The sequence below is a fragment of the Hypanus sabinus genome, chromosome 7 (assembly GCF_030144855.1).
Source record: "Hypanus sabinus isolate sHypSab1 chromosome 7, sHypSab1.hap1, whole genome shotgun sequence".
Taxonomy (NCBI): domain Eukaryota; kingdom Metazoa; phylum Chordata; class Chondrichthyes; order Myliobatiformes; family Dasyatidae; genus Hypanus; species Hypanus sabinus.
In genome coordinates, this window is record NC_082712.1 from 98906625 (window position 1) to 98919761 (window position 13137).

A 13137-nucleotide genomic window follows, 5' to 3' on the forward strand; every position below is an offset into this window, starting at 1 on the left:
AGTGATAAATTTTGGAAAAAATGAATGAATTACACTGTGTATGTGTATGAGTGTGTGCCTTCAAGCTTCTGTGCCTCCTTTCTGATGGTAACAATGTGAATAGGGCATGTTCTGGGTGATGGGGATCCTTCATAGTGGACACCACCTTACTGAAGTACTGCTCCTTGAAGGGACTAGTAGCCAAGATGAAACTGACTAATTTTACAACTTTCTTTAGCTTCTTTTGATCCTGTGCTGCGGTTCCCCCAATACCAGACAGTGATGTAACCTGTCAGAATGCCCTCCATCTGTCGAAGTTTGAATGTTTTTGGTGACAGACCAAACTAAATCTCCTGAAAGTGGGATGCTTTTCCAGTGCATCTTTATTGTTTTCACCCTCGGAGTAGGGGGATGCAGTCAGCAGTAAACTCCCTGAGCAGGTAATATGGCTATCATTTAATTATAAGATGTTCAATTGCCACAGAATATTGATTGCTAACTACAGATGAGTTTGTGCACCTGAGAGAGAGTCCACCTCCTTTGAATTTCCATGACATAGAATTTCTGTTCTTACGGAATAGTCATTGCATCGAACTGAGATGCCAAGTCTGGCATGTTGTTGTTTAGCCTTGTTTCAGTGAAAACCAGAATGCAATAGTTTCTCACCTCTTTCTGTTCATTCATTCTCTGTGTCAGTGAGTCCATTTTCTAGAGAGCCAGGAAAAATGCTGGCCTGGTTGGGTTAGCCCTCAGCCTAACTAGTGCCCAGCTCTCTTGCCGTGTTTCTGCTTCCTGTCACATCTCTGCTTCCTTGGCTGAGCCATCTATGCCACGTTTAGAATTATGGTACTGAAGGCAGAGCTCTAGACAATCGATAGATCTGATGTAGGTGTCTTTATGATACATGCGTTCTAGAGATGAGTGCTTGGCCACTGTGGAACTGACTTAGCTGGAGGCCAATTGCATGGGTTCGGGTTTTCGGGAGGCTGGAGTTGATATGGCATTATCAGCCCTTCACGCATTCATGGTGGTGGATGTCAGAGCCACTGGGTGGGTGGTAGTCATTCAGGCATGTTACCTTGTTTTTCATTTAAGTACTCTTCACTACTACCCTCAATAGCCACAGGTGGTTTCCAATACACTGGAGAAACCAAATAGAGAATGCAAGGTGACCCAGACCTTTCAGTTGCCTATCACTTTAATTCTCCATTACAGTCATTTGTTCACATCTGCCTTTCACTGCTGTTTCATTGAAGCCCAATCTCACCTGCTGAGTCGGGACCTGCTGTACCTCTTTCCCTGACAGACAGTCGGTCTCTCCCTCGCCCTCTCCCTCCCCTGAGGGTATGTAGTGGAAAGTCTGAGTGGAAACCTGACTAATTATCCTGAATGCACCAACTACCCTTCTGTCTCATCTCAGCTGCTGTTGAAAGTCTAATCCATGTATTTGATTATTGTGGTGAAATACCTCTATAAACATGAGGTCAGTCTCAATATATGTCCTATTCTGAACTATTGCTCACTGACCTACACTGACTGACTTTTGGCCATGTAATGCCTTGAATTTCACCCTTGCTTTCATACCTCATTATGGTCCCGCCTATCTATGTCTGAAACCTCTCCTAGACTGGTAACCCTCCATGATCTCTGCATTGTAGTCCTCAAATTACCGGAGCAATGCACACAAAATGCTGGGGGATCTCAGCAAGTCAGACAGGATCTATGGAAATGAATAAAAAGCTGGAAATCCAAGATGCTGGGATTTCCATCTTCTGCAGATTTGCTTCTTCTATGATTTACTGCCCTAAAGTTAACCATTCCACCCTTGATGAATGTACCTATGTTTGACTCTACCCCTCTCTTTGTAGCCATAGATTGCCATAGGGATGAGAAGCTTGTTTCTGAAGGTATTCTAGTTTCAATCGGTATTACATTGTGTTACAATTACAATGTTATGAAATGAGAATGTTGTATCAGTGGTTGAATCTTGGCTACAGAATGCCAGGAGAAACATTCACAATGACTTTGTGTCAAGTACAAAGCATGTGATCCATCAGGTGGGATATTTCAGCTGATTGCAGTAAATGATTGGCATGTAAGTACCCTGTGTTCATTGAATAACATCTTTTAAATCCTCCATGGTATTGAGATTTTGCTTTGTGCATTCTCTGGCACTTGTTTTTAAAGGCGCGTGACACTGTTAAGACATGAGAATAATTAGGAAGGATTCAGAGGAGGAAAACTGCTTGGTTGTTTGATTATAATCCCGAATGATGCAAGATCAGCTGACAACCATTAAATTGAGTGTCATGAGTTTGAAAAGGGTTTTGGTCAAATCATAAATATCTCCCAAAGCTTTAAGTAATAAACTTGCGTTAACTGTTCACTGGATTACATAGTGTTTTTGTCTTTGCTTCTCTGAAGCAAAAATAACAGGTCTGTTCAAAACAGCAAAATCTTTAACCAGAGCTTTCCTCAAATCTCTTTCAAGATATAGAAGTGTTGGATTAGATCAAGATAAAAAATTAATCTCATTTTAATACTTTTAATACTCCGTGCCTCTTTAACTTGTTTTTCAGTTAATCTTACCCTTCAGGCTTCCTATTTGCCTGACACTTCTGTGGTCTGATCTTGTTGTGTTTGTGCCGCAACCTACTGCAGCTTCCAAAAATATTTCCAAAAGTATTTTGCATGAATACTTGATACTTTCCTGATACATCTGAGATAACTAAACTGTGGCAATATTGAACACAAACACACGAGGGATTCTGCAGATGCTGGAAATCCAGAGCAGCAGCAGCAGCAGCAGCAGCAACACACACACACACACACACTCACACTCACACTCACACTCACACTCACACTCACACTCACACTCACACTCACACACTCACACTCACACTCACACTCACACTCACACACTCACTCTGCTGGAGGAAGTCAGCAGGTCAGGCAGCGTCTGCGGTGGGGAATGAACAGTTGACCCTTCATCGGGGCTGGAAAGGAAGGGAGGAGTAGCCACAATGAGAAAGTGAGGGAGGGAATGAGTTCAAGCTAGAAGGTGATGGGTAAAGCCAATTGGTAGGGGAGGGGGATGTGATAGATGGTGAAGGACTGGAGAAGAACACATCTGATAGGAGAGGAGAGTGGGAGACCATGGGAGAAAGGGAAGGATGAAGGGCACCAGAGGGAGGTGATAGGCAGGTGAGGGAAGGAGCAAAGTGGTTTCTTTTGCTGGTTTTGTTTTGTTGTTCTGCTGAACATTGGTGTGTTGGTGCCAGAAAGCATGGCGACATTTGCTGGCTGCCCCTAGCATATCCTTAGGTTGTGTTGTATGTTTCGTTGTACCTGTAATACGTTAAGTCTGAGTCTAATGGAGTGACCGTTACTGAATGCAATACTCCAGGTGCAATCTAAGTAAACTTACATAAAGCTGCAACACAACTTCTTCACCTGAACTCATTAAAGTCAAGAAAGATAAATCAAGACTAATAAAGATAAGTGCACCATGCACCACCTTTACCACCCTATCAACAGGTGAACCCACAGGTTGGCTCAGTCTTTATCTCTGTATTAAAATATAGTGTGAAATAGGCCCTTCTGGCCGAGCCACCCAGCAAACCAAGATTTAACCCTAGCCTAATCAAGAGACAATTTACAATGTCCAAGTAATCTTGGAGTGTGGGAGGAAACTGGAGCACCTGGAAGAAACCCACGCAGTCATGGGGAGAACGTTCTAATTCCTTACAGGTAACGGCAGGAATTGAACCCCAGTCACCTGTACTGTAAAGCGTTGTACAGCCACTATGCTACCGTGCCACCTCTAACTTTATGTATGCTCACTCTGATGTTCAGCTATGGGATCCCCCTGGTTCAGAGAGTCATGGGGTGTCATGGTAGCTCAGTGGTTAGTGTGTTATTACAGCTTGGGGTATTGGAGTTCAGAGTTCAATTTCAACACCATCTGTAACGAGTTAGCACGATCTGCCTGTGAATGCATAGGTTTCTTGCAGGTGCTCTGGTTTCCTCCCATAGTCCAAAGCTGTGCTGGTTAGTAGGTTAATTGGTCATTGTAAATTGCCTTGTAGTTAGGCTAAGGTTAAGTAGGTGGGTTGCTGGGCAGTGTGGCTCATTGGTCTGGAAGGGGGACTGTTCTGCACTGTATCTCAAAATAAAATCAAATAAGTTGCAGAAGGACCACCTACAGGCATACTTGCATGGAGGTTTCAGTTCAATGAAAGGGTGACTTAGGAGTAAAAAACATCATGCTCAACCACCAGAGTTCTTCAAAGCTCTGTATCGTACTACATAGCCGTGAGAATTGGCAGACAGTTCAGCAACTGGTAAGGTGCTGATGCTTTTGATATTAGCCGCTTCTACGGGGTCAACAAAAGGTGGTGGTGTCCTTTTTAAATGTATCTTTTACAATAGGAAAACCCCGCTGAACATGAAGATACTGCAGGTCTGCAGTATCCCGCCGTTGAGTTGCTCATTGGCGGACAAAGTGACAGAACTGGACTTGAGGTAGATCATGCTGCTGCTGGTGTCAGAGAGGCATTGGAAGAGTCTGTGCACAAAGATGGTGTGCAGTCTAACAGCAAGTGATCGCCTTAGTTGCTTTTCTTACGATCGCAAGACCTGTTGGATGTTATTAATGTGGAATGTTGCAAGTCTACTTCACTGATTTATAGATGGACAGTGGGGGAACTGTGTGGCCTTGGTCGTAGCAAGATCTAGGCCTTGACTCACAGTGCCGCCTGTTTACAGCCGCCTAGGAAGGAGATGTTGCGTTCCACCGGAGGTGCTGTGGCACAGCATCCAAGCTGGAGTTGGTGCTGCCCCCAGTGTTCGCTCAGCAGACTTCAGACTGCAGATTGTGCTGGTGTGCCATAACTCCAAGGCCACATTTGGGCATAGGCTGATCAATGGAACATAATGTTTGCACTACTAAGTCAAGTCTAATTAAGTTCAAAGTACATTTATTGTCAAAGAGTGTATAAATTATGCAACCTTGAGATATATCTGGCTGCAGGCAGCAACAAAACAAGAAAAGCAGAAAAAAGACAAACACCTAATGCATAGAGAGAGAAAAAAATACACAAATCATGCAAGCAATAAAGCAAGCATCAGTGTTGAGAATGAAATTAGAGTCCATGAACCTGAAGCCCAGAGCAGCTGGAGCAGGCCCATAGTCTCAGTTCATCAAACAGTGGGGCGGTAGCCACGAAGCATGCAGACACTAAGCCCAGAGCAACCAGAGTACGACACCCTGCCTGTTCAGTCCACCTGGCCTACTTATTTACACTCATTGCTGAACCCCCCCACGGCACCACCAAATCACACTGGCCTTGCTAGTGATGCTGAAATCCCAGAAACTGAATAAGTAAAACAAATCAGAAGTTACAGTTACTAAATTGAGGGGCCTTTGAAAAACTAACTAAAACATGATGAGCACTTTTCCAGACCACTTCTTTAAAACTCTGTCATGAAAGTCATCAGGTCTCTTGGATACAGATGATGCTATAACTTTCTTCCATTAATTTATTATATGCAGCAAGTACAGTAATTTCTAAATGGTCTCCTATAACATTATCATTAATTGGCCGTATTAATGCTATTAAAATGGTAGTGTTACCGAAATTTTTATATGTATTCCAAGCAATCCCCTCTTTAGTTCCTAAACTGTTTTTTGATAGAATAGACTCTAAAATTTTGTCTTTTATTTGGAATAATAAAAATCCTAGATTGAGTAAACTTTTATTGCAGAAATTAAAACAAGTATGGTGGTATTGCTTTGCCAAACTTTAGATTGTACTACTGGGCAATTAACATTCGTTATATCACTTTTTGGATTCATTTTTCGAATATACATGTTTGTCCCTTATGGGTGGATTTGGAGAAAAACTCGGTGAAGGGGTATTCTTTGGCCTCTTTATTGGGAGCTCCTCTTCCTTTTTTGTTTTCTAAGATTTGTAGTTGAGATTTTAATCCTATTATTAAACATACATTAAGAATTTGGTTTCAATTTCGTAGATCCTTTGACTTTAATAACTTTGTTCTTTCTAGTAAAATCCATCCTAATATTTTTAAACCTTCAATTTTTGATCAGACCTTTTCAATTTGGAAAGCCAAAGGAATAGTAACTTCCTTAGATTTGTTCATGAGTAATTGTCTAATGTCTTTCACTTAGTGGATAAATATGACCTATCTAATATACACTTCTTTAGATATTTACAAATTAGGGATTTTCTACTTAATTTACTGCCAGATTTTCCCTTGGCTTATTCATCAAATATCATTGATACTCCTTTTCAGGTCAAACCATTTCAAAAAGGACTGATAGCTATAATTTATAAATGGTTATTGAATTTGCATGTTATCTAATGATAAAATTAAAGCTGTGTAGGAATTCGAGTTTCGAAAGTCACTTTCAGACAATCAATGGGATAAAACTCATTTGGTAAATACCTCTTTTATTTGTGCCTGTCACTCTGATACAGTTCAAGGTAGTGTATTGGGCGCATATATCAAAGGACAAATTAGCCCGTATTTTTTCTAATATTAATCCTATTAGTTATAGATGTAATATTGAGGCGGCTACTTTAACTCGTATGTTCTGGTCTTGAATCAAGTTAGGTAATTTTTGGAAAGAAGTCTTTAAAACTTTATCAAAGGTTCTGAATTTGGATCTACAACTGAATTTACTTAACAGCAATCTTTGGGATCATTCCTTCGGGAGCAGGAGATATTCCTGTTTCTGCTCAACGGACGATAGCTTTTACAACTTTATTGGCTAGGAGAGCCATTTTGCTTAAATGGAAGGACTCTAATCCACCTACTGTTATTCATTGGCTTACCTCCATTATGTCCTGTTTAAGTGTAGAGAAAATAAGAAGTTGGACATTTGATACATCCTCTAAATTTGAGGAAACTTGGCGACCTTTTATTCAATATTTTCATATGCTTTGACGTATGGCCCTTCCAGTTACCTTTTTGAAGTTTTGGATTTGATCAGAAAGTTTTTCCTCTTTTTTTGCTGTTACTCTCAGTTTGAGCTGCCCAGTTCTACTTTCTTTTTTTAAAATTTTTTTGTGTTTTGGGTTTTTTCAATTATAAAAGTTTCTTTATCTTTTTTTTCTTTTTGTGGATAAGAGGAGAATCAATTACTTTTCTCTATTATATACTATTAGATTAATACTATGATCTTAATAATGGTTATCTTTACTTTTATTCGAATTGTTATTGATTTAGATATTTGTGATAATTCTCCTCGTGTGTGTGTATATATATAATGTACTTTTTTTATTTAACAAAAAGATTGATAAAAGAAAGGGCACACAGATGATACAAAATCAGGAGTAAAGGAAGATATCATGGTTTTCATCAGTTAGAGAAGTGGATGGAAGAGTGGAAAATGGATTTCAATGCAGGGAAATTAAAGGTGCTGCATTTGGAATGTCAAACCAGTGTAGACTTACAATGATTGTAGTCTAGGGAGTGTAATGGAACAAAGGGACTTCAGAGAGCGAGTGCATAGAACATTGAAAGGGGTGTCACAGGTAGACCAGATTACAGGCCTTCTTCAGTCAGGGAACTAAGTATAGGAGTTGGGACATTATGTTGTATTTTTATAAGCTATGGGTGTTGGAGGTTATAACAAGTGTGGTGATTTTCTTAAAAAAACACTATCCCTTTCCTGGTTGCCTCATCAATCACAGCCTGACTAGCATTTTCAGGGCCCACAAGGTGAAAAGTCTATGTCAATGTGAGCATTTCTTTGCAACCTTTCCAGAAAAAATTGCAAATTTGCATTGCAAGAGAACGTTCTGTAGCTGGTAGGCTTTGAGAGGGCTGGCACCTATTTGAATGAGTCTTGATGTTCCCCAGATTTTGACAGCAGTCTATTTGTAGATTTTGGCTATCTTGACATTTCTGCCTAGAATGTAACTTCTGTAACCCATTGGTGTACAAAGCAGATTTATAGAGTTTGCTAATGTGCAGAAAGTTTGTGCCTGAATTAGATGCATACTGCAAACTGGGTACACAGCACAGTGAATGAATTGAAGCAGTAACAGAGTCATATAGCATGGAAACAGGCCCTTTGCCCAACCAGCCCATGTTGCCACAGCATCCTCCCTGCTAGTCCCAGTTGCCCGCATATGGCCCATAACCCTCAATGTACCTATCCAAATGCCTTTTAAATGTTGCATTTGTACCCACCTTGACCACTTCCTCTGGATGCTCTTTCCAGGTCCCCACTATCCTCTGAGTAAAGAAATTACATCTCGGGTCTCTCTGAAATCTCTCCCCTTTTGTATTTGTGTTTCACCAACCCTGAGAAAAAGAGTTGCCACCTTATTCATACTTTTTGTGATTTTTATCAACTTCTATGTAGTCACCCTAATTCTGATGCACTCCCAAGAATAAAGACTCAGCATGGCCAACTTCTTTCTCTAACTCAGGCCCTCTAGTCCAAGTAGCTTGTAAATCTGTTCCACACCCTCTCCAGCTTGAATAAGTCTTTCCAATAAGAGTTTTAATAAAACTATACACAATATTCCAAGTGCAGCCTCACTAATGACTTGTATAAATGCAGCATCATGTCCCTACTCCTAAACTTGATGTCCTGACTGATGAAAGCCAGGTGATTAATGTATTCGTCACCACTCTGTCTTGTGTGGTTGCTTTCAGCAAACTATGCACTTGAACTCCCTGATCCCGTGTTCCACTGCACTTAGCGGTGTCCTGGCATTTACTGTATAGGTCCAACCCTGCTTTGACTGTTCTGAGTGCATCATTTAACTAAGTTGAAGTCCATTTACCCATGGTCATTGACTGATCAAAATCTATTAGACATTCGTTATAACTTGTTTTTCTATTGACAAGACCTCCTAATTTAGTATCATCAGCAAACTTGCTAATGGTGACATCTATATTCACACCTAAATTATTTACAATATACGAGGTCCCAACACCGAACCCTGGGGGACCCCACTAATCACAGGCCTCCAATCAGAGAATCAACCTTCAGTCATCACCCTCTGCTTCCCATTGCTGAGCCAATTCTGAATCTGCCTCGCTAGCTCCCACTGAATCCCTATGACCTAACTTTCCAGATCCGCCTTTTAAAAAGCTTTACTAAAATCCACATAGACCATATTTACTGTCCCAACTTCACTATTCCCTTAGTTACCTCTTTGAAAATCTCCAAAAAGTTCTTCAGACTTGTCCTCTCACGCATAAAACCATGCTGATTATTTCTAATCGGGTCTTAACCGTCCAAGTGATGGTCCATCTTATCCTTCAGAATTCCCTCCAGTAACTTCCCTATAACTGAAGTCAGGCTCACCAGCCTGTAGTTCCCTGGCCTGTCCTTGCTACCCTCTTGAACAGTATTTTTTCAATTTAATTTAATTTTATGATACAGCACAGAGTAGGACTTTCTGACCCTTTGCCATGCCACTCCAGCTACCAACAATCCTGATTTAATTCTAACCTAATTGCAAAAACGTTTATGATGACCAATTACCTGGTACGTCTTTGGACTGTGGAAGGAAACTGGAGCACCTGGAGAAAACCCACACGTTCCACAGGGAGGGCATATAGAGACTTCTAACACACAGGAATTGAACTCTGAAATGCCCTGAATTGTAGCAGCATCCTACTAACTGCGATGCTACGGTGGCACCCAATAATACAGCACTAGCCTTCTGGAACTTCACCAGTGGCTAACAACAAAGCAAATCTTTACCAGGGTCTCTGCAGTTTCTTCCCTGGCCTCTCACAAGGTCTGGGACTGCACTTAGTCAAGTCCCGGGGATTTGCCCACCTTAATAGCTTCAAGGCTGCAAATGCCCTCTTCCTCATAATATTCATATGACCCAAGAACCTTACTACTTATAACCCACATTTCATGTTTCCATGGTATTTTCCTTAGTAAACTCCGAAGTGAAACAGACGTTATGAATCTCTGCCATCTCTCTGAGACAGCATCTATGTGTCCCTGATGGTACTTAAGAGGACTTAGTCACCTTTTGACTGATAATATAACTGAAGAGCCTCATGGGATTATTGTTAACCCTGCCTACCAAATCCATTTCATTACCACTTTTGACTCTCCTGTTTTCTTTTGTATGCCTACTCTTAACCATTTTATATTTATCAAGAGATTCATTTGTATCCAACTGCCCAAGTACCTGTCTACCCATCCACCTACTCACCTATCCACCCACCTTCCTATTGACATACAGCTCTTTTTGCAGTGCTGGCCATCAATCCTCCCAGTTACTCTGAGTTTAATCATGGGGCAATTTGCAATGACCAATGAGCCTACCAGCTGTCCTTGGAATGTGGGAGGAAACTGGAGCACCCAGAGCATGGTCAGAGGGCAAATGTACAAACCCCTTACAGATGTGGGAATTGAACCCAGGTCACTGGTACTGGTACAACAAAGCAAATATCTTTACAAGGGTCTCCGTAGGTAATATATGCTTCCTTCTTTTCCCTCACCTACGGATCAGGTTCAGGTTTTAGTAGAAATGACTGAAACAGGGCAACATGGAGAGCAGGATGGGCAGTGAACAATTTCTGGATGTAGCTCATTTTGTGGAAAGCACTTGACACAGTAGTGAGTAGCTCAGTATTATGTATAGAACGTGCATGGATTAAATTAAGGGAAGAACAGATCACCTAACTGGAGGAACACTATAAACCATCAAAAAACAGAAGAAATTGGAGATGTCTGCAAGGTGGGTGGCAGATTCAGAATAATCATGGCTAATTTTGACTCCACCATGACTAAGCAGTCAGAAAATACTGGAAATTAAAGGGAAATAATGGAAATAAAGGAAATTAGGGAAGAATTGGAAATACAGAATATATGGGAGAGCTGCAAGAATAGAATCCCCTGCTTGATATTGAGTCAGAGCAAAGTAAGAACGCAATGTGAAAAGTTTTGATTTTATGAAGTTTATTGTCATCTACACAAGTACACATAAGCTATTATAAAACTAGGGTGTTTAAGACTTTTGATAGTAGTGGACTGTATCAATTTTATGCATTGCACTGTACTGCTGCTGCAAAAAAGAAATTTTATGACATGTGCACGATGACAAACCTGATTCTGGTATGGGTCACTATTGTGGACTGAGCGTAGGGGTGGACAGAGAGAGGGGAAGTCATGTTCAGGAAGAGGAGGGGAGGGAGCAGGAAGCACCAGATGGAGATTCTGTAATGATCAGTAAACCAGTTGTTTGGAATCAAATGATTCCTTCCTGGTTTCTCAGGGCTAGACATGTCTGCACTCATGTGATCCTTCTGCCCCAGAACTACCTCTCTGCCAGCTATTCCACACCCCTTCTGTTGCACTCCATCCTCACCATTCTCAACATCATCTGCTCCCACCAGATTTATAAACTCGCCCTCTGCTCCATATTGACAAATACAGTACTGTCTTGGGCACTTTAGTTAATATATATATATATATATATATATATATATATATATATATATATATATATCTCTAAGCCTTTTGCATAGTACTGTACACATTTTTTTCAAGACTACATTCAGCAGTGGACTTCCCCTTTTCTGTCACTGTGGAGGGAAAGCACAGAGCGAATATTGAACCTGGAAAAGTGCAGAAAGAAGATTTTCAATGAACTTAGAATTTGTTTTTCTGGTTAGTCAAGGTGTTACGATCTATACTTCAGGATGATCTGATAAATTTAACATTCTGAATAAGTTAGAGTAGATTTAGAGAGAGAGTTTCCTTAGAAATATAATTAGGAGACACAAATTCACAAGTGCTAATAAATTCAGTAGCCTGCTGGTGGCGTAGTGGCATCAGCACTGGACTTTGAGGTGAGTAGTACTGGGTTTAGATCCGGCTGTCTCTGTATGCTTTTCATCTGTGCTGGGTTGAGCTTCAAGGTAGGAACTTGGCCTTGTAAAAAGCAGACTAAAAATCCTAAAGAATCAGCAATTGCTGCACAATGTGCCACAAGGTGTGGAGAGGATGTAACAGGAAATATTTTTGAAGGGTGGTTAATATGTGGAGGAAGTGAATCATTTCCACATCTCATTTTTGTACCCTTTAATTATCTATGGAGGAAACCTTTGCAGTATTCCTACTTGCTTGATTAGTTTGGTGGTTATTCTCCAACCAATTGGCTCATTGTTACTATCCAAAACCCAGACATTCATTTTCTTTTATCTTTGATTTACTCATCTGATGCCTAAACCCTTTACTTCTAAAATCCTTGCAGGAATGGAAGGGTGGACTTAAGGTCTCTGTCTGTTCTGCCCAATGCTAGCTGTGAGAAGTGGGCATGACCTGCGTGGTGGAGATCCTTGATGTAAATACTTTGAATGCTGGGAGGACTGCACCCATGATGGACTGGGCTGGGTCCACCACTCTTTGCAATATCTTGTGCTGCTGTGCATTGGAAAAGCGTACCAGGCTGGATATTTTCTACAGTGCATTTGTAGATGTTTGCTAGGGTGTTTGATCACATGGCAGATCTTTTATGAGAATAAATGCATTGGTGCACTGCCTTTATGAATGCATCGATGTTGGGCCCAGGACTGACCATCTGAAGTTTTAATACTCAGGATGATCCACCTCTGAGAACTGGCACGTGGTCTCCCAGCTTCCCCTTTTTAAAGTGAATGGTTAGTCCTTGGCTTTGTTAATATTCAGCATGAGGTTGTTTTTGTGGCATGACTCAACCAGGTGTTCTGTCCCGGCCCTGTACCACCTGGTGGGGTTGGCTCAGTGTCACTGAGGCTAGTTACGCGGTATTCCTCATGAGTGAATGTAAATTTCATAGCTGCTCTGGAGGATTTGACCTGGACTTTGGACAGTTGGTGTAAGACTCTGGTATATTGGTTTTGTTTTATTTTATTTTATTGAGATACAGCACGGAATGCTTCAGGCTATGCTGCCTATCAGTTGCCTGATTTAATTCTAGCCTAATCACAGGACAATTTACAGTGACCAACTAACCTACCACCTGGTGCACCTGGAGGATACCCGTATGGACACGGAGAGAAGGTATAAACTCCTTAGAGACAGCAGCAGGAATTGAACCGGTGTCACCTATACTGTAAAGTGTTGTGCTAACCTTTATGCTAATATGCTGCTAAATTGGGATGCTG

The 13137-nt window shown here is 41.1% G+C and overlaps 1 protein-coding gene across 2 annotated transcripts in view; it reads left to right on the plus strand.

Moving 5' to 3' along the window:
- The window catches only part of LOC132397043 (E3 ubiquitin-protein ligase RNF167-like), a 184316-nt gene that overhangs the window by 19729 nt on the left and 151450 nt on the right, over positions 1–13137 (plus strand). The window lies entirely within an intron of this gene.